Source organism: Idiotropiscis lumnitzeri, unplaced genomic scaffold, assembly GCF_059441095.1.
Source record: "Idiotropiscis lumnitzeri isolate Australia: NSW breed Sydney's pygmy pipehorse unplaced genomic scaffold, RoL_Ilum_1.0 HiC_scaffold_31, whole genome shotgun sequence".
In the NCBI taxonomy this organism is placed as follows: domain Eukaryota; kingdom Metazoa; phylum Chordata; class Actinopteri; order Syngnathiformes; family Syngnathidae; genus Idiotropiscis; species Idiotropiscis lumnitzeri.
This window is the reverse complement of record NW_028283569.1, coordinates 526,992-549,528: the sequence shown is the minus strand read 5'-3', so window position 1 is coordinate 549,528 and position 22,537 is coordinate 526,992. Positions and strand designations below refer to the sequence as shown.

Sequence of the window (22,537 nt, the reverse complement as noted above, 5' to 3'; positions counted from 1 at the left end):
TATAATTTGCATCAAACTATTTTGGATAAGTCCATCATAAGCATTAACAGAATAAAACAATAAAAGATCTGTTAGAGCTTATGGATATCTTGCTATTTTTTTTATTTAAAGTTGAGATGCACTTTTTGGGATGTAAGCAATGCATATGTGAGCTTTTATTTATTTAAGACACTTAATCATCTTGTGTCTTTTTAAATAGCAAAACGTTGAAGCTGGAAGGCATAATCCATTCCTTGATGAAATTCCTCGGACAGTCTGCAGAGGAACTCATCACGGACTACCAGGTAAATTACAACAGTATTACGTTTTTAAAGCTGCAATTAACTCATAGACTGTGCAGCAAACATTTTTATTTGTCACAATATTCAAATAAATTAATTGCTGCCAGTATGTGACCTGCTCTGGCTAAAGGGTTGGCATTTGGCAAAGGTTACTTTCGGGTAATTGACAAAATAAATCAGAAGGTCCAAAGTTTCGATTTTGAGATTTCGACAAAAATCCTATCCTTGAGGTTGAGGTTTCTATTTTAATTTCCGTTTTCATTGCCCTTTTTATTTATTTTTTGATTCTCATATATGCTGTTATAAACATGTAATGCAGATTGCAAATACTGTCACATATCACTGGTGTCCGGCTGAAACATGTTGTCATAATTTGAGTAATTTCATGTTTTTCTAGATCTAATCTATTGGTCAATCCACACGAGTGGGTGTTACTTGTAAATATTACTGACCAATCTCAAATGTTGAAAATGGTTTGCTCTCTTTGGATGATGCAGTGTTAATGATTGCAAAAACGTGCCATTGGAAGTCTCCTGCAAGGTGAAGATTCTGGAGCTTCTTGGATACTGCCTGAAGACAGCGATATTCAGAACTATAAAAAGCAAACACAAATTTGGGACATTATGCACCTAACCATGGATGTATATGCTCTTTCAGGAAGTCAGCAGAGAACAAGCAAAAGAGGACCAGGCCAAGCAAGTACTGAAGGTCTATGTCAGGGGTGTCAAACTCATTTTTATGGACGGGCCACATCGTAGTTGTGGTTTCCCTCAGAGGGACTGTGAACCCATATAAATTGATTGGAAAGCCAGTTTTGAAATCAGAAGCTAGTAAGTAATTGTTCAACAATTTTTCAATTTATTTTAAAAGGGGAGGATTGGTAACAAATAATTGGCAATATCTCATATCTCAGTGTTGTTGTGAAGAAAATATGCTAGAAACAGGAAGTTGATGCAGATGATTTGCCCTTTGCGGGCAACATAAAATTAGGTTGTGGGCCAGATCTGGCCTTGAGTTTGACACACGTACTCTATGTCTTCCAAGCAAGTGAGGGACAAGAAGACACATCCCATGCCTCTGTTTCCATTGTTGCTTAAGAAAATGAGGTTGTGGAAATGTTGCCAGTCTCCTGCTCATGGGAATTAACTATGCGCTGAACTTACTAAATTTGCAGTACCCGTTTGAGGTGCATCAGAAGCTCTTTCTTGAGATAGATGGCCTGAAACTTGCACTCGGAGTCCATTCCCTGACTCTCCATTGAATGTTAGGCAAGCCCCCTCTCTGTCCACTTTTAAAACGTTTTGAAGACACATTTTTATTCTTTAGCTTTCGACTCAACATGTGACTGTCGTTGTTCTTCTTGTATCTACTGTACGTGTTTTAATTTGTGTTCTAATTTCCTGCTAATTTATACAACACCGTATGAAAAACACTTTGTTACAGCTCCAACTATTATAATTGCAAGTTATTTGTACATGGGTATTTCTTGTTTCGTGGACTAATACTGTGCGCAAATGCAAATGCTCGGCCTTTTATCACAAAAAATGTCCGAAGGGCAAGATCTTAATTCCTCCTCTAATATAAAACCTTCCCGAAGAACAAATCGTATAATTCTAACTTGCTAGATTTAGTCCAATGCACGATACATTTAGGCTAACTCGACGTCGCTCCAGTCAGTAAAGCACGCTTTATAGTTCACCAAAATGCATACCGTGAAATTCTTACCTTGTTTATGCGACGAGGATATTATCCCGTAAGGAGTTACACTGACGCTGTACTGCTTCTTTTTGTATTTCTCTGTTCAGGTCGTCCCTCCCGCATTTCGCCCAAAGTCAGACGGGATAGGCGGCAGCACCTCCCCGCAAGCCAGTACAAGATAGGCGGTGTGGAAGATAAAGATAACACGTCCCTCCGTTTGGATCGGGTATTGTGTTTTCTTTAGAGCTTTTGGTTCGTGTGCACTGTGCAACACAGTCTGAGCGCAAATACAAATGCTCGGCCTTTTATAAATAAAAAAAAAATCCGAAGAACAAGACCATCCTCGTCTAATATAAAACCTTCCCGATGAACGAACCTTATAAAACTTGCCCTCCGTCACAGCAAAACAATTTCTGCAACAATTTCATAATCCATTTGTAAAAAGACAACGGTAAGATTTCGTCCAGTGTACGATCAGTTTAAGCAAACTGGGTTTAGCTAGTCAGTAAAACACTCTTTATAGTGTAGCAACGTTAGTAACGCTAAATTCTTACCTAGTTTATGAGACGAGTGCTGTACTTGACTATTTTTTGTAATTTATTATTATTATTATTTTTTTAATGCTTTATAGAGCAAATTGCACCTATGACAGTTGTTATTACCACAGAAGCCATCTCAAATGGTTGCAAACTCTGAGGGTGACTTTGAACCGGAAGTCCCGCCTCAATCGTCATCTGATTGACAGCGGAATCCTGGAGCCAGAGAAGAGAAAAGAATCAGACACGAAGTTGAAGAAGCGAAAAAAAATAAACATCGAATCTCCAAGTTCTCGCAACGAGGGTGACTGTTGGGGTCTGGAGAAGTGACCGGGAGATGGAGAGCCCCGTATTTTGGTCTTGGTAAGAGGGTAACTCACTTGATGTTGACGAGGGAACCTATGCCGCTATGCTATATACCGCCGTAAGAAAACTACGGCCCGGGGGCCACATGCGGCCCGGTAAACGTTTTAATCCGGCCCGCCGAATTTGAAAAAAAAAAAAAAAAACCTTGTTAATGTTTTATTTTCAAAATAGTGTGGTTTTTCAAAGACAAGCTTTTGTTCACTTTCATTTAAAATTAAATGTATTTTTTTTCTCAGATGAGATGAGGTTACCAAAACACTCCATCCATCTGCTCCTGGTCCAGCCCCTCTGTCAAATTTTAGAACCCATTGTGGCCCGCCAATAAAAAAGTTTTCCCACCCCTGCTATATACTATAAGCTATGTTAATGTCGTCAGGCCATTATAGAGTATTTCTTCTGACATTTTGAAGGAGAAATAATACTCAACGTTTTATTTTTTTATGATGTTTGAGGCATTCTGACTGAAATACAGTTCAATTGAGGTTACCAGTAGTCATTTCCATTACCTGTCAATGTAAATTAGAATGTAACTTACTACAGTGAACCCTCGGTTATCGCGGTTAATGGGGACCGAGACCACCCGCGAAAACTGAAAATCCGCGAAGTAGCGGCGCACCTTCAAAAATGCTTTTAAAAAAAAGTGCGAAGTAGCGGCGCACCTTCAAAAATGCTTAAAAAAATAAATAAATAAAATAATATATATATATATATATATATATATATATATATATATACGGGTAGAGAGAGAGAGGGTGAAATTCATGTTATAACAAAAAAAAAAAATTATTAAAACATTTTTTTATTCCCCAGCCATTATTTTTGTATTTATTCAATTACTTCTTTTTGTATTTATTTAATTACTTCGACTTTTACCTGCTGGTACGCCGTCCGGTGTGCCCTGGCATTCTTCATTTATTTATTCATTTATTCATTCATAACTGACAGCCTCGCGCTCCGCTCATGCCCGGGCGGAAGGTGTTCCTCTTCGGCTTAACAACCACGCACGCCGGCCGGTCTCCTCCGGAGCTCTCGCACGGTCCCGAACGGAGCGAAATGTCGCCCCGCTAGTGCCCGGGCGGAAGTTGTTCCTCTTCGGCTTAACTGCCACGCACGCTGGCCGGAGCTCTGGTACGGTCCGAACCGCGCGAAACGTCGCCCCAAATCGTGCCCGGGGGAACGTGCTCTTCTTTGTCCACTCTCCTCTTCGCCCACGTTCTTCTTCGGCGGACGCCAGCCGTCTAACCACTCCAGCGCCCCGTCGTGCCGCTCGGCGAAACTACAATGCCCCCGAATATTTTTTAGACCCGCGAAGCACTGAACCCGCGAAAGGTGAACCGCGAAGTAGCGAGGGTTCACTGTATTGCAACCAGATACCTATAAAATGTCATTTAATTTGCACTGTTTTGATCGCCACTGTTTTGCTCATTGAACAACAAATGAAAAGATGAATCATACACAGTGTTTGTAAAGATAATTGTCAATGTTTTATTAAATGAAATTCCAATGTAAAATTGTGTAATATTGTGTTATATAATGGGTCTACAACATACATTTCTCACAGACAAGTAGAGCTTTTTCTCATGAAATGTGTTGAAAAAAAACTAACATTTGAACATTGTTTTGCGTTACAACATCCGTGTTTACTGGTCATAAATTATTAACTTAAGTTTAATATACACTACACGAGCTGGGTAGCCACCACGCCTCAACCACCATAACAAGTTCGCTAACCCTTTAAGTCGAACGAGGTAGCTAACATATCGGGTTCAATTTGTACCAAAAATATGCTGTTGTGCCTTGTGTCTCTGTATATGTCGTCATGACGTGTCATTTGACAAAGCCTTGTGTCGATGTTAGTTGTCGATGTAACAGTCTATGTTAGATGTCAATGTATGTCTATGTTAGATCTCAATGTGTCGATGTTAGATGTCAATCTATGTGTCTATATTAGATGTGTTTATGTTAGATGTCTATGTAAATGTTTGTTAGATGTCGATGTGTGTAAGATGTCTATGTAGAGGTTGGTTAGATGTCGATGTCTATGTAAATGTTTATGATGGATGTCGATGTGTCTGTTAGATGTCCGTGTTTGTTAGATGTGATTGTAATGGTTTATGTTATAGACGTCAATGTAAGTGTCAATGTTAGATGCCCATGCATGTTTGTTAGATGTCGATATATGTGTCATTGTTACATTTCAACGTAAATGTTGTTCGTGCAAGTTTCCAGTCCTCCAGCCACGTGACATCATGCGCGTCAAAGTGATAACTCGTACATTTCACGGAGGGAAAAAAAACAGACACCATTGGTAGTTTTGACCGGGAAAAAAAAAAATCATTTATTTTTTTCGAACACCTCATGTCTCTTTCAGCGTAAGAATAAACATGACACGACCAAAATAAAATATACCAACACAGGCAAATATTTAAGGAGCACTCAAGAGATACACTTCAGCTCATTTAATCCCACCTATTTTTACTAACGCAAACCCTTCAATTCTAGCGCCCACAGAATAGTGTGCTATAATGCTATAAAAATATGGAGCCTTTACCTGACAGCGTTTGAATATAACTGAATTCCCATTGCTCACGAAAAACTGAGAAACTAAGAACAAACATTTCAAGCACAAGCTTGACTTGACTTCAACAGTTCTATTTTTTCTTTTGTGACAGCTCAGACATCAAAATAATGCTTTCCTTCTATAAAATAAAAACAGCATGACAAAAGGTGCTGAAATAAACTATATACGGAAGTGCGTGAGTGACAGTGTGTGCATGTGTTTTTGCAACGCACGTGTACACCCCGCCATACAAATTACACAATTCGTTGGATATGTGGTATACACTTAAAAACAATTGCCTTGGAGCAAGTGAACACAACACGTCTCACACTGTATACATGCTGTAGAAGGGCTGGGCGATATGACCTCAAATCAATATCGCGAGAAATCGAGCAATTTTACCTCGATAACGATAAATGCACAATAAATTCCCACGTGGACTAAAATCAAAATAAATGCAGGAATTGCATATTGACTGTTTTTTTTATTGACCAACTGGTACACTTTACTTTCAATGAAAAATAAAAGTACAAAAATCATTTGTATGAACATTCCAAATAGCTTGCAGGGTTCGCGGTTAACTTTAAAAACTGCTTGCCCATAGGGCAAGTGCCACTAAAATTTGCCTTGCCCGAGTGGCCAAATTACTTGCCCGACTTGGGCAAGTGACAATTTTTTTTCTCTAAGAATAAAATGTTTATGGTTGTAAAATGTGCGCCACAAATGTAAATAAACATATAATCTGATAAGCATAAATTAATCTTGTTTTCATCATCAACCATGAAACCCTACTCACAAGAGCAAATGTATCATCCTGTGCAGTTATTGAAAATGTTAATTGTAGTTTTAATAATTAACAAATCTGCATGTTAAATTGGGAAAATGATATTACAGCAATCCAGATGATCAATTTTAAGTCCAGGAGAGCGTATTAATTGAGGAATCACATGAGTAAATTATGAGTGTGGCAAATTTGTGTATTCCTTTAAGACCAGTGCCTGTGGTGCTGCCTCCATAAGTTTCATAGCATAAACAGAACACAGTCACTGACACTATGTCAGGTCACATCATGGAGCTAATGAATTAACAGCCAATAATCAAATATTACTCCCTTCCTTACTCACAACTGAATTGTCTACTTAAAAATATTCGAGCTATTTTAGTCATGTCAGAGGAATCCGAAATGTTCGGATTTGAACGAACTCGTCGCCACTCGTAAACATGCGCAGAAGGTAAGAAAACTTCCGGCTGTCAATTTTCGGCCAAAATATCGTAGGTTTTTGTTGTGTTTTTCAAACTTCAAATGAGGATGCTACGACAGCGAGTTCCAATACTGCGGGATTTATTGACGTCCACTTTAACTCGACATTCACTGAACTAACTGATCCCCGTAGCGCCCGCCCATTACCCCCGATAAGGCCAATGGACCATACCAAAACATAAGGGGTTGTCTGGGTTAAACCATCACCATACAGTGCACACAAACAGATCACACCACCGTTTTCGTCAAAATTAAAGATATTTGGCTGCTTTAAAAAATGCTTGCCCGGTCGGGCAAGTTGCCCATAATTTTACCTTGCCCGTGGCCAAATTTCACTTGCCCCGGGCAATCGGGAAGCGGTTAACCGCGAACCCTGAGCTTGCTTTGCATGACTTGAACAATGTCACAAAGAAAAAGGGTACCTCTTGCGAAATCTTTTTCTGCAAATAGATTGCGCCAAGATGCTCTCATGATGTAAATAATGGCAAATAAAAAAACGCGAAATAAAATGAAAGAAAATGTCAATGCAAGCCAAATAAACAAGTGGGTATTATCGGGGAAAATGTGCCGTCTCGAGTACTCTGCTGCGCAGTCGCCACTTGTCATCTATGTAATGCACAGTTAGGCTCAATCAGGGATCCATGTTGCGACCCGACCACAAGTCGGATGTAGATGCAAAATGCTTGACATGTCTAAGCTCCCGGCCCGATGTAGTCCATATCGGGAAATACGGCTTTCATGAAGCGTTTAAATCCTGTGCGCGCCACGTAACTAGAGGAGCTTTATCTTTAGCTATGTGCTAGGCTATCGCGTCCACCTCTGAGACGTTCTCTCGTATGGTGTCGCCTCCGTTCATGGGCTGTTGTCACTTGTCGAACCTTGCTTCTCACTTTGAACTTTCAGCACAGCATGGTTGTGTTGTGGGTGGTGAGAAAGCTTCTGGATTTGAATCGCCAGCAACGAGAGCGACAGACGGGTGGAGTCACATGACTAGAGGCGCTGTAGCGGTCTTAAAGGGGCATGAACATTGCCGCAGACAAAAGGCTTTTCTTTTTTTATTCATCGAATTTACCGACATGGGCAAAATGATTTCGGTCATTGTAATAAATTTCGGTAACGGTAAATTTTCGGTTTATCACCCAGCCCTATGCTGTAGCATGGCTTTCTTTGCCGTGGGTGTCAAATATTTTACTTTGTTTTCAGAGTGCTTACAGACCTCTTGGTTTTGCCTCAAAATAATTGTCTGCAAAGCAGTCTGTGCCATCCGCATCATTGATGTGCAGGAGTAGCTTGTTGGTAATAAATAGCTGCAAGAAGTCCGCTGTTTGCCGCAGCATCCAGTGGTCCAGCGCTCGCAGTGAAAGTCTTGTCTGGCAGCCCAAACCATCCCCAAACATTTCGAGATGCACGCCCACTAAATTCCAGAAATATAAACATGGACAAACTTGACATTCTTCCAGATTCTGTCTCTTTGCATTGTTTTGAAGTTACTCCTGCAACTTTTCCACTTCTTCGATCCTCCCCATTGTCTGAAAAAGAAGTGTATATTTTGATTTGAAATAATGACCTCAACATACCAATACATTTGTTTATCATCTGAACTGGATTATTTTGAAACAACATTTGGGATGGACATCTGGGATTTGTTGTTGTGTATATTCAGAATAATCCTTTTCTTGTATATAGCTAAAGCAATAGTCGCTGGCCTTGAAAATGGGTACAAGACTTGACCAAATTGAGATGCCATAAGGTCTAATTTGCCCCTTCTCTACCACAACCGATTTAGAGGCCATTAGTAACAGATTTGAGAAGACCACTTTTAAAGATATGAAGCCAGAGCTCGGCACCGGACCCATTTTTATTATTTATTATAATTTTAATGTATTATTGAGCAAATGACACAATATGTCAGTAGTGATTACCACAGAAGTCATGTCAAAATAGTGCAAATTCTGAGGTCGACTTCAAATCAGACAGGCGGAGACGAGCGCCAGAGAAGAGATGAGAATCAGAAGAGATGTTGAAGAAGCTAATAACAAAAAAAACAAAAAAACACATCAAATCTCCATGTAGTAGCAACGGGGATGGCTCATGGGGTCAGGAGAAGTGAGCGGGAGATGGGGAGTATGAGGTGCCGTTGGGGACAAAAGTCAGGAATCGCTTCACACTTCTGAAATGCACTCTTACACACCAGTGAAATTGTTGTTGCTCATGCATACTTATGAAACGCTATCATACATACGAGTGAAACGCTCTCATACACACTAGTGAAATAGTTGCTGCTCATACACTCGTCAAATGCGCTCATACACATAGGTGAAACATTCTCATACACACCAGTGAAAGGCGCTCAGGCACAATTGTGAAATTATTGTTATTCATAAATACAACTGAAACATGCTCATGCCCATACACGAGTGAAATGCTTTCATACAAACACCCACACTGTTGAAAATGCTGTCATGAACACAAGATCGCTTACAAATACTAAAATGTAAAAATTAATCATTTATTTAGCAGGGATGCATGGTGGGCGACTTGTTAGCACGATGGTCTCACAATGCAGAGGTCGCGGGATTGATTCCGGCTTTCCTGTTTGGAGTTTGCATGTTTCCCACACGCCTGCGTGGGTTCTCCGGTTTCCTCCCACATTCCAAACACATGCATGGCAGGTTGTTTGGACACCCTAAATTGGTGTGAGTGTGAGCGCGGATGGTTGTTTGTCTTTGTGTGACCTGCGATTGGCTGGCAACCAGTTTAGGGTGTACCCCACCTACTGCCCCAAGATAGCTGGGATAGGCTCCAGCACCCCCCGCAACCCTTGTGAGGAGAAGCCGTACAGATAATGGATGGTGGGATGGCATTCATAATGGACGGCCGCCACGGTGGGCGACTTGTGAGCACGATGGTCTCACAATGCAGAGGTTGTGGGATCGATTCCGGCTCCGGCCTTCCTGTGTAGAGTTTGCATGTTCTCCCAAGCCTGCGTAGTTTTCTCTGAGTTCGCCAGTTTCCTCGCACATTGCAAAAACATGCATCCATTTACTCTGATGCCAATGTTTTCTGTACCTTATGGCAGATTTTTCTCTTTGCCGAAGACTATTAGCACTTGTAGAGCGAGGACCTGTGCCACAGTCGTCAACTGCACCCTAAAATCAGATCATTTTGTATTTTAGACATTACACACTACACAGTTAAAGATGGTCCAAAAAAGAAAAATGGATTAATGTATTTCAACTTACATAATACTCTTTAAAGAGCTGACCAGCTCATTCCCAGAGGTACGTATTGGGGCGTATTGGTCGTCTTTACAGAAGACTCCAGGAGGTAACTCAGGTTTGACCTTCAGCCACAACAGAGTGTTGGGTGTGAGTGCTTCCAAGTCGTTGAGGTCGGAAGATGTCCTTGTGATAGGCCTGCTGTTTATAACTGCTTCAGCCTCACCAAGCAAGGTATATTGACTTTCTTCACCCGAAATTTGTTCTTTTACAGTGACATTCAGGATTTTTCTCACAGACCAAATAAGTCGCTCACAGCTTCCTCCGTGGTGGGAACCTGCTGGGGGATTGCTATGCCACTGAATACCTTTTTGCAGCAAGTGTTTCTCGATTTACTTAGTGTTCCATTCTTTGATTGATTTCTTCATTTCACTGTCAGCTGATCTAAAGTTGGTTCCGTTATCAGAATACATCTCTCTCACTTGTCCTCTTCTGACAAGAAATCTTCGGATTGCGTTGAGACAAGCATCTGTGTCACGTGAAGATGCAATTTCCAGATGTACGGCTCGTACAGCGAGACATGTAAAAATCACGCCGTATCTCTTTACTTGTCCTCTAACCCTACTTACTTAGAATGGACCAAAATAATCAACGCCAATTCTCTTGAAAGGCGGATCGTCAGGTAGCACTCTTCTGATGACTCTAGCAGCTCGAGGTATCCAAAACTGTTGATGCAGATTAGCCATCATGTGGTTCCTTCCAGCGTGAGCTGTAATCTCATGAATGTATCTCAGGACTAGCTTTGTGTTATGTGAATCCTTGGCAAGATGGCTTGCTGTTTTGCTGTTTCAGGCATGGCTGCGTGGCTCAACTGTCCACCAACCCTCATGACACCATCTTGAAGTACTATATTGAACTTGTAAAGTGGGCTACTTTTCTTCACCCTTTTTTGTTTTTCAAATATGGCTAAATCTTTTTTGAAACTTCGCCTTTGACAGTATTTCACAAGTTCTCTTTCTGCTTTATCCAAGTCGTCGCAGGTCAAATACTTTCCTTTGACAGTTCTCTTGAATAAATTCATCTTGCCTTCTTCACCTAATGTGATTAACTCCTTTCTATTTTCCTTTACTCTGTCAGTAAGTCTTTCAGCTTTAGAAACCAGGCTACGGCCTGCTTCAATGCTGTCCAAGACGAATAATGGTTCATCCACTGGCCCAGAGAATCTTTGGGCTACAGTGACTGAATTACATGCACTTGAGTCACTCATTTGACCTCCAGGTCATTAATTGGTAATTTGAAGTGGTTTTTGTGTTTAACTAAATTCCTGGACACTGCCTGATTTTTTTCAGAGCTGTACAACCACTAGAAAGGGTGGTTCCCACAATGTGAGTTTTGCTCAGGTGGCCCAACAATGTCAAAAAAAACAAGTAGGGGTGTGTGTGTGTGTTTGTATAAGCTACATGTTGGGGACCAACATCGGACAGCACACCCACTGTAGGGGACCAAAATTTTTGTGGGGACCAAAAATCTGGGCCCCACAAAAAAGAGCATTGAATTCAGTGATAAGAAGCTCAGGGGGAGGTCCTGTCAAAGTTTCAGGGCTTCCCAGGAAGGTCACAAAAACAAGACGAGTGTGCTAGAAATGTGTGTGCGGAAAAATTACTCAGGATCGCTGTCTAGTGGTCGGTCCCGGTACTGCACTTACGCACACTTCACACACTCGGCTGGTCTGCGCATGTGCAGGACAGTCTGCTTTTTGTCAGGCAGCCACCCTCCCCTCCCCCACAGCCCAACCCGAAAAATTGAGATGTTAGTTAAGTATTTATTCCTATTATTGAGTGAGATTACATATTTTTACTTGGCAGCTGGCACAACAGCTAAGCTTGGAGCACAGTTATTGCAAAATAAAATAAATAAACAGTAACAACAATAACGATTGTTAATATTGTTATACTTTATAGCGTAACCTATTTATACAAATTTTCTGTATGCAATTTCAAGTGCAACTAATATAGTTGTGCATATAGATAGCCACCAAACTCCATACATTAGATAAAAATAAGAGCCACGATGTTAACCAATTAACAGTTCAAGAAAAAAGCAGACATCCAAGAACTTGCTTTGTTACTTTTGCGTGGCCAGAACTACAAACCCCAAAGCAGAGCAAACCCAAAACATCAGAGAAAGTACAATACTTTTGTCAAGGAGTGGTGCTGCTGCTTTGCGATCGCTGCCACCATAGTGAACGCGCTCCCACATTCGTGCACACGCACACATGCCACACACCTGTTTTCCACGTCCTGTCAGTCCACTCCGTCGGTCCGCATTTATTTCGTTGGTCAGCCATCACGGTTGGGTGCGCACTAGATCGCTGTTAAACCATCTTCTACGCCACAGTCCTCGTGTTCAACAAACATTTCTCCCGAATTCGCCTACCATGCACAACTCTCCACTTTCAAACCGAGCGCCGCTGTTACTTCCGGGTTTTTAGCGCCAAGCACTTGACGCTAGCGTGTGACGTCATGGCGAAATACTAGGTTTTAAAATAAAAAATTTCTTTTTTTTGTACAGTCTAAGTGCATGGGGTTATGATAGATCGAATGAGTATACCTTTATGTACTCACTAACATTTATGTTGATCATAAAATGTTGTTTTGATGAAGAAAACTGTTATTTTTTAGAATCAATTGGCTTAGGGCACTTGGGCAAACTACGGCCCGGGGGCCACTTGTGGCCCGTTAAACGTTTCAATCCAGCCCCCCAAACTTGAAAAAAATTAAATGAATAAGCCTTGTTAATGGTTTATTTTCTAAATACTGTGGTTTTTCAAAGACATATATATTGTTGTAATGCTTTTGTTCACTTTCGTTTAAAATTAAATGTATTTTAGGACTCATTGTGCCCCCCCCCCTCCCAATCAAAAAGTTTGCCCATCCCTGGCATAGTGGATGGGCCGAGGAGTTTAAAAGGCACACATCATGCATTTTTCAGTCAGTTTTAGCCAGGGCTTGGTATGGGGAAGACCAGCTGGTTTACATGTAATCATTAAATTTTCCCAAGTTTTATTTAAGTTAATTGGACAAAACAAAAAAACGCAATATTCTTCTGCCAGAGAGTATGTAATATTCTTCTGCCATTTTATTGTAGAGGGCCATTTTGAGCCCCTAACAATATTATTCAACCAAGAGATCATGAGTCGTCGCCCACTTACTTTCTGAAGTCAGCTGGGATGTCACGGCTGTGACCCTCGTGAGGATAAAGTGGTTCAGATGGAAAAGTAGGACTAAGGGCTTTTTCTCAGGTTTCCATGCGCAAATCCATGTATATTAGGTTAATTGGAGACTCTAAATTCTCTACTCATCAAATGACATTCGTGACTCTGATGGATAGATAAAATAGATTATTAATCTGCCATGGGAAGTCCAAGGTGTCTGGTAGAAAGAAATGCATTCATACACTCATTACACAGTCAACCAAGCAAAGACACAAAGCCTAGGGCAGGGGCGGGCAAACTTTTTGATTGGAGGACCACAATGGGTTCTAAAATATGACAGAGGGGCCGGACCAGGAGCAGATGGATGGAGTGTTTTGGAAACCTCACCTCATCTGAGAAAAAAAATACATTTAATTTTATATGAAAGTGAATAAAAGCATTCCAACAATAATATTTGTCTTTGAAAACCACAGTGTTTAGAAAATAAAACATTAACAAGGTTTATTCATTAAATTTTTTTCAAGTTCGGCGGCCCGGATTAAAACTTTTAACGGGCCGCATGTGGCCCCCGGGCCGTAGTTTGCCCTCGCCTGGCCTAGGGCATAAACACATACATGTAATATCCAATCCGCTTATTCTCACAAGGATAGCGTGCTGGAGCCTACCCAGCTGTCAACGGGCAGTAGGCGGGGCACACCCTGAAGTGGTTGCCAGCCAATCGCAGGGCACGCAAAGACGAACAACCATCTGCGCTCAAACTCACTCACAAATGCAACCTCCACACAGGAAAGCTGGGTCCCGGGATCGAACCCTGCACCTTGGGACTGCGAGCCGGATGTCCTAACCAGTCTTAACTCATTAAATACCAGCCATTTTCACTGGAGCAACCCACTCAATCCCAGAGTTTTCCTGGGTTTTGACTAATATTGCAAGGCCCACAGAATATTGTATTCTAATGCTATATAGACATGGAGCACACCCGAAGAAAGATGAGACTCTCTTCTTTCAACAGAAAAAAAATGTTTGTTCCTATCTTTTTCCATTCTTGAACAATCGGCATTTGAAAATAGCTAAATTTCATGAAAACTCCAATCCCTGGGGAAAAAACTGAGAAAATGAGCTTTTTGTAAACTGATGCATTTTGACCATAATTTGAACTTTGACACTATTATTTATGGCTTTTATGACACCTCTAACATCTAAATAATGCATGCCTTCTATAAAATAAAAAAAAGCACAAAAAATATGTTTTTGATAAAATAAATTTATTTGCACATAACACTAAACGACTGAACTGTTGAACTATGTACAAAAATGAAATACATCAGTGTCATACATACTTTTTTTTTGTGTGATATAAAATAAAACAGTTGCCTTGATGCAAGGGCACACAACATAGTTCACACCACATTCTTGTTTCACTCCGTTTGCCTTTGCGCAAACAGACCCGACACTTTCGTTGTGGTCTGGCTTTGCTGGTCCGTGGAAAATAGGCGAGCTTGTGTTTGTCCACTGGGGTTTGTGTGAAAATAATTGTCTGGGAAGTGATTGCTGGCATCCGCGATGTGCTGCAGAAGCTCATCCGTGAGAAACAGCTGCAGGAAATCAGCTGGCTCCTCAGACTCCAAATGGGCAGCGGCATTCAGTGGTCCAGGGGTTGCTGTAAAGTCGATTTTCCTCGGTTGCCATCCAGTGTGACGCCATCCGGAACCACTGCTTCCTGATGCACAACCTGTAAATTACAGAAATATAAACAATTGGAAATATATATTTATTGCTGCATTTTATTGCTGGCGTGTGAAGTTTCATATTATAATTTACCTTTCTTTACACCAACAAGACGAGGAGGAACTTTCTTGCCGCGGGATGCACAATCTGTGAATTTTAGAAAGTATGCATGATTACCACACCATTCAGTATTGTTGTTTCCTCGTCGGGGAGGAGATACGCTCGCGTCTAACTGCACATTTATGCGACATTTTCTGCCCGCAAGATGCATGATATGTACAATAAAAGCATGAGGGGTAAAACCACATGTTCAATGGTAACTTGCGAGCGCTTACCTCCTCGTTCGGGGGGATCTGGTGAGGACTCTCAGCTGCTTTGGCTATTGTCCGAAGGCAGGCGATGCAGGCCGCAAGGCACGCGCACCCTCTTTAGACGCCTGTTTGTTGAGACGACGACGAAGCGTCATCCTCTCAACAAAAGCGTCTCCATCGCCTTGATGCTTTTAGGAAGCTTTTTTTTTTACAAAAAAGCATTCCTCGATCGTCATTTGCTTGGAGGATTTCATTGCTAACGCTACTAATGCGACTGCTGCTAGTGCTGCCGATGCTGCTGCTACCCACGCTGCTCTCCACACTTATAAGTCTACCCCAGGATCCCGCCCCCCATTTGTACCTCTGGCGCAGATTCAAGGCGGATCTTTTGCACCTCTGCCCCCTGCTGGGTGATTTTTACATGATTCACAATGCGGACAAGGCTGATTCTCAGTCAGAGGTTGCATCAGACCCTTATGTACACTATGACGTAAAAAAGACAGGAAACGAATATAAACATATAGATGTCTTCAGGTACCGACTCTTTATGTACATGTGAAGTTTTGGATTTTTAGCAGCATGTGCATGAGAGTTATTAAGCATTTTGTCCATTGCGGCGAAGGAAATCTTAAGTGAAAACTTTGAAGCCCCGCCCCCCGTCATATAGTATTTCGGAAACAAAAGATTTTAGCCCCAGTGTTTGTCCCAGGTCTTAAGATGCTACAGACAGAATTTTAAGGCAATCAGATGAAGCCTTTAGGATCAGGGTGCAAAAGAATGACCCCTGTAAACATGCAAAAAAGGGCAAAAGTCGGACTTTCAAAAATTCATAACTCACTTCCTGTTCATATTAGACGTTAAAATATCAAATTTTTCGCCATGCCCGATGAGACTGCCAAGTTTGGTGAGTTTTTGTGCATGTTTCGGGGGTCAAAAATGCGATCGAACAATCGGAAAAATAATAATAATAATAATTTCAACAAAAACAATAGCGACTTCGCAGCAGTCGCTGCTCAGGCCCTAATAATAATAATAATAATAATAATAAAAGTAATAATATTTTCTACAAAAACATTAGGGACCTCGCAGCCGTCGCAGCTCGGGGCCCTAATAACAATTTCTACAAAAACAATAGCGACTTCGCAGCGGTCGCTGCTCAGGCCCTAATAATAATAATAATAATAATAATAAAAGTAATAATAATTTCCACAAAAACAATGGGGACCTCGTAGCGGTTGCTGCTCGGGCCCCTAATAATAATTTCTACATAAACAATAGGGACCTCGCCGCGGTCGCTGCTCGGGCCCCCAATAATAATTTCTACACAAAGTCCATTGTGGTGACCCGCCCCTTTTAAGTAAATTCAAAATGGCCGACTTCCTGTAAAACCTAGCTCATTGCTCCAAGAGACTTTTTGTAGGTCTTGGTCTTATACATACAGTGAACCCTCGCTACTTCGCGGTTCACCTTTCGCGGGTTCAGTGCTTCGCGGGTATAAAAAATATTCGGGGGCATTGTAGTTTCGCCGAGCGGCACGACGGGCGCTGGAGCGGTTAGACGGCCGGCGTGCGCCGAAGAAGAGCGTGGGCGAAGAGGAGAGTGGACGAAGAAGAGCACGTTCCCCCGGACACGATCGGTGGCGACGTTTCGCGCGGTTCGGACCGTACCAGGGCTCCGGCCGGCGTGCGTGGCAGTTAAGCCGTAGAGGAGCACCGTCCCCGGGCACGGGCGGTGCCAAGCGGCCCCTAAGTTTAACCGAATGGAAGCTCTGGAGGAGGAGGGCATGCTCGCGTCACAGTAAGCCGAAGAGGAGCACCTTCCCCGGGCACGGGCGGTTCCAAGCGGCCCCTAAGTTTAACCAAATGGAAGCTCCGGAGGAGGAGGGCATGCTCGCGTCACAGTAAGCCGAAGAGGAGCACCTTCGCCGGGCACGGGCGGTTCCAAGCGGCCCCTAAGTTTAACCGAATGGAAGCTCCGGAGGAGGCGGGCATGCTCGCGTCACAGTAAGCCGAAGAGGAGCACCTTCCCCGGGCACGGGCGGTGCCAAGCGGCCCCTAAGTTTAACCGAATGGAAGCTCCGGGGGAGGAGGGCGGGCGTGTGTCACAGTTAAGCCGAATTGGAACACCTCTTCCGCCCGGGCACGAACGGAGCGCGAAGCTGTCAGTTATGAATGAATAAATGAATAAATAAATAAATAAATAAAGAATGCCACCTTTCATTTCACAGGGAACACCGGACGGCGTACCAGCAGGTAAAAGTCGGAGTAATTAAATAAATACAAAAAGAATGGCTGGGGAATAAAAAAATAATACGTTTTAATAATAATTTGTTTTTTTTGTTATAACATGAATTTCACTCGCTCTCTCTCCCCGTATATATATATACATATATATAATATATATATACTAATATATATATATATATATATATATATATATATATATATATATATATATATATATATTTATTATATATATTGTATTTTCTTTTAAGCATTTTTTAAGGTGCGCCGCTACTTCGCGGATTTTCAGTTTCCGCGGGTGGTCTCGGTCCCCATTAACCGCGATAACCGAGGGTTCACTGTACTCCATAAAATTTACAAAAAGCGAGGTGAAACACTCAACCAGGGCTGCTTTTTTGAACATTTCTCGAGGGCCATGGCGAGCCATTTCAAAAAAGCTGAACAACTAACGTATAAAATATTGATAAATTTGCTCTGCCTGATGTGTGTGTCAAGTTTCACGAGTTGTCGTTTATATTTAGAACCTCATAATCAGCGTTGTTTTATTGCCAAAAAGTGCAATGCCACTCCCACAACTTTTCACGAAAAAGGATGAATTTCGTATTGTGACATCCTCATGGCCGAAACAGTCCTCCGAGCATATATGAGGGCGACCTTGTTGAGTTGCACGGAGAAAAACATCCAAGAAAATAACTTGTATTAGCTTTTACCAGTTGGTGGCGCTACTACTACGATGAAAAATAAGTTGGTAGATGTCTTCAGGGCTGAAGTATCCTCAAATGTGTACAACTTCGAGAAGATAGGATCATCTGAGTCATGTTGCCGGAGCTTTTGTTGCCACAGAGTACAATCTGACTTTTCAGCACCGTAATAGCCACGCCTTTTGCCAAAACGTCACAAAATTCGGCAGAGAGTAAGATCATTGTCTTGAGTCTTTTCTGACTAATTTTCAGTCGGATTCGTCAAAAGGGCACCGTGCAGTATGTGAAAATTAAAATAAAAACACATTTTTGATTCCACTTGGCGGCGCTGTGTGTATAACAAAATAATAACATTAAGATGTCTTCAGGTCGGGACGTTTTATTTACAGGTGAAGGTTTGGATTTTTAGGAGCATGTGCAGGGGAGTTATTAAGCATTCATTTATTTGTATTAGGTTCATTTTGTCTTCTTATTATTGATATTTGACTGATTCATTAAAAGCAGACAATTATGTTTTAGGTTAATTTTTTACCTGACATGTTTCGGCGAGTCTTTCGCCTTCTTCAGAGTGTCGCATGATGGTGTCTTGAGACCCGTCTTTATCAGCTGATGTTCCATGAGGGTGTGACTTACCTGTCAAAAAAATTAAAAATCAGAGCAGTAAAAGAACAAGCACAACATGAACATTACAAATCAGCAATCACTGACCACTGCAAAAGGGAAAACCACATCATGGACCGGGAGAAGGGCAGGGTCATCCGCACCGAAGAGAACAAACAACAGCGCTGGATCAGAGAGGCCATTGAGATCTGCAAGCGAGGCATAAAAACCATGAACAGAGACAAGGGAGCCTTCATCCTCTCTACCACCTGGAGCAGCATCTTGGCAGAGTGAACGGACAGCGGGGGGCGTGACTTGCCTTCATTCTTGTGACAGGTAAGTCACGCCCTCATGGAACATCAGCTGATAAAGACGGGTCACAAGACACCATCATGTGACACTCTGAAGAAGGCGAAAGACTTTCGTATTGTGACATCCTCAAGGCCTAAACACTCATCCGAGCAAATATAAGGTAGATTTTGTTAACCTGCCCGGAGAAAAACATAAACGAAAATAATTTGTATTTGTTTTAACCAGTTGGTGGCGCTACCACTGCGATCAAAAATAAGTTGGCAGCCGTCTTCAGGGCCTGAATATCCTCAAATGTGAAAAATTTCGAGAAGATGGATCATCTGAATCATTTTGCAGGAACTTTTGTTGCCACGGAGATTAATCAGACTCTGCGGCACCGTAATAGCCACGCCCTTCGAAGGAAAGTCACAAAAATAGGGATAGAGTAAGATCAATGTCTTGAGTCTTTTCTAGCCAATTTTCAATCGGATTCGTTAAAAGGGCACCGTGCAGTACGTCAAAATGTAAAAAATGATATTGATTGGCGCAAGGTGTATAACTGAATATAAACATATAGATGTCTTCAGGTACCGACTCTTTATGTACATGTGAAGTTTTGGATTTTTAGCTGCATGTGCAGGAGAGTTATTAAGCATTTTGTCCATTGCGGCGAAGGAAATCTTAAGTGAAAACTTCGAAGCCCCGCCCCCGTTCATATAGTATTTCGGAAACAAAAAATTTTAGCCCCAGTGTTTGTCCCAGGTCTTAAGATGCTACAGACAGAATTTTAAGGCAATCAGATGAAGCCTTTAGGATCAGGGTGCAAAAGAATGACCCCTGTAAACATGCAAAAAAGGGCAAAAGTCGGACTTTCAAAAATTCATAACTCACTTCCTGTTCATATTAGACGTTAAAATATCAAATTTTTCGCCATGCCCGATGAGACTGCCAAGTTTGGTGAATTTTTGTGCATGTTTCGGGGGTCAAAAATGCGATCGAACAATCGGAAAAATAATAATAAGAATAATTTCTACAAAAACAATAGGGACTTCGCAGCGGTCGCTGCTCAGGCCCTAATAATAATAATAATAATAATAATAAAAGTAATAATATTTTCTACAAAAACAATAGGGACCTCGCAGCCGTCGCAGCTCGGGCCCTAATAACAATAGGGACCTCGCAGCGGTCACTGCTCGGGCCCTAATAATAATAATAATAATAATTTCCACAAAAACAATGGGGACCTCGTAGCGGTCGCTGCTCGGGCCCTAATAATAATTTCTACATAAACAATAGGGACCTCGCCGCGGTCGCTGCTCGGGCCCCAATAATAATTTCTACACAAAGTCCATTGTGGTGACCCGCCCCCTTTTAAGTAAATTCAAAATGGCCGACTTCCTGTAAAACCTATCTCATTGCTCCAAGAGACTTTTTTGTAGGTCTTGGTCTTATACATACAGTGAACCCTCGCTACTTCGCGGTTCACCTTTCGCGGGTTCAGTGCTTCGCGGGTCTAAAAAATATTCGGGGGCATTGTAGTTTCGCCGAGCGGCACGACGGGGCGCTGGAGCGGTTAGACGGCCGGCGTGCGCCGAAGAAGAGCGTGGGCGAAGAGGAGAGTGGACGAAGAAGAGCACGTTCCCCCGGACACGATCGGTGGCGACGTTTCGCGCGGTTCGGACCGTACCAGAGCTCCGGCCGGCGTGCGTGGCAGTTAAGCCGTAGAGGAGCACCTTCCCCGGGCACGGGCGGTGCCAAGCGGCCCCTAAGTTTAACCGAATGGAAGCTCCGGAGGAGGAGGGCATGCTCGCGACACAGTAAGCCGAAGAGGAGCACCTTCCCCGGGCACGGGCGGTGCCAAGCGGCCCCTAAGTTTAACCGAATGGAAGCTCCGGGGGAGGAGGGTGGGCGTGTGTCACAGTTAAGCCGAATCGGAGCACCTCTTCCGCGCACGAGCGGAGCGCGAAGCTGTCAGTTATGAATGAATAAATGAATAAATAAATAAATAAATAAAGAATGGCACCTTTCATTTCACAGGGCACACCGGACGGCGTACCAGCAGGTAAAAGTCAGAGTAATTAAATAAATTAAAAAAGAATGGCTGGGGAATAAAAAAATAATACGTTTGAATAATAATTTGGTTTTTTTGTTATAACATGAATTTCACTCTCTCTCTCTCTCCCCGTATATATATATATATATATATATATATATATTTATATATTTATTATATATATTGTATTTTTTTTTAAGCATTTTTGAAGGTGCGCCGCTACTTCGCGGATTTTCAGTTTTCGCGGGTGGTCTCGGTCCCCATTAACCGCGATAACCGAGGGTTCACTGTACTCCATAAAATTTACAAAAAGCGAGGTGAAACACTCAACCAGGGCTGCTTTTTTGAACATTTCTCGAGGGCCATGGCGAGCCATTTCAAAAAAGCTGCACAACTAACGTATAAAATATTGATAAATTTGCTCTGCCTGATGTGTGTGTAAAGTTTCACGAGTTGTCGTTCATATTTAGAACCTCATAATCAGCGTTGTTTTATTGCCGAACAGTGCAATGCCACTCCCACAACTTTTCACGAAAAAGGATGAATTTCGTATTGTGACATCCTCATGGCCGAAACAGTCATCCGAGCATATATGAGGGCGACCTTGTTGAGTTGCACGGAGAAAAACATCCAAGAAAATAACTTGTATTAGCTTTTACCAGTTGGTGGCGCTACTACTACGATGAAAAATAAGTTGGTAGATGTCTTCAGGGCTGAAGTATCCTCAAATGTGTACAACTTCGAGAAGATAGGATCATCTGAGTCATGTTGCCGGAGCTTTTGTTGCCACAAAGTACAATCGGACTTTTCAGCACCGTAATAGCCACGCCTTTTGCCAAAACGTCACAAAATTCGGCAGAGAGTAAGATCATTGTCTTGAGTCTTTTCTGACTAATTTTCAGTCGGATTCGTCAAAAGGGCACGTTGCAGTACGTGAAAATTAAAATAAAAACACATTTTTTATTCCACTTGGCGGCGCTGTGTGTATAACAAAATAATAACATTAAGATGTCTTCAGGTCGGGACGTTTTATTTACAGGTGAAGGTTTGGATTTTTAGGAGCATGTGCAGGGGAGTTATTAAGCATTCATTTATTTGTATTAGGTACATTTTGTCTTCTTATTATTGATATTTGACTGATTCATTAAAAGCAGACAATTATGTTTTAGGTTAATTTTTTACCTGACATGTTTCGGCGAGTCTTTCGCCTTCTTCAGAGTGTCGCATGATGGTGTCTTGAGACCCGTCTTTATCAGCTGATGTTCCATGAGGGTGTGACTTACCTGTCAAAAAAATGAAAAATCAGAGCAGTAAAAGAACAAGCACAACATGAACATTACAAATCAGCAATCACTGACCACTGCAAAAGGGAAAACCACATCATGGACCGGGAGAAGGGCAGGGTCATCCGCACCGAAGAGAACAAACAACAGCGCTGGATCAGAAGGCCATTGAGATCTGCAAGCGAGGCATAAA

The 22,537-nt window shown here is 42.0% G+C and overlaps 1 long non-coding RNA gene across 1 annotated transcript in view; it reads right to left on the bottom strand.

Moving 5' to 3' along the window:
- LOC148315946 (uncharacterized) overlaps positions 1-18,751 on the bottom strand; it is a 45,021-nt gene extending 26,270 nt beyond the window's left edge. Inside the window, exon 1 of the long non-coding RNA XR_015840497.1 lies at positions 18,650-18,751. This is a non-coding gene — a long non-coding RNA (uncharacterized LOC148315946). The remainder of the gene's footprint in view (positions 1-18,649) is intronic.
- Positions 18,752-22,537: the final 3,786 nt, after the last annotated feature.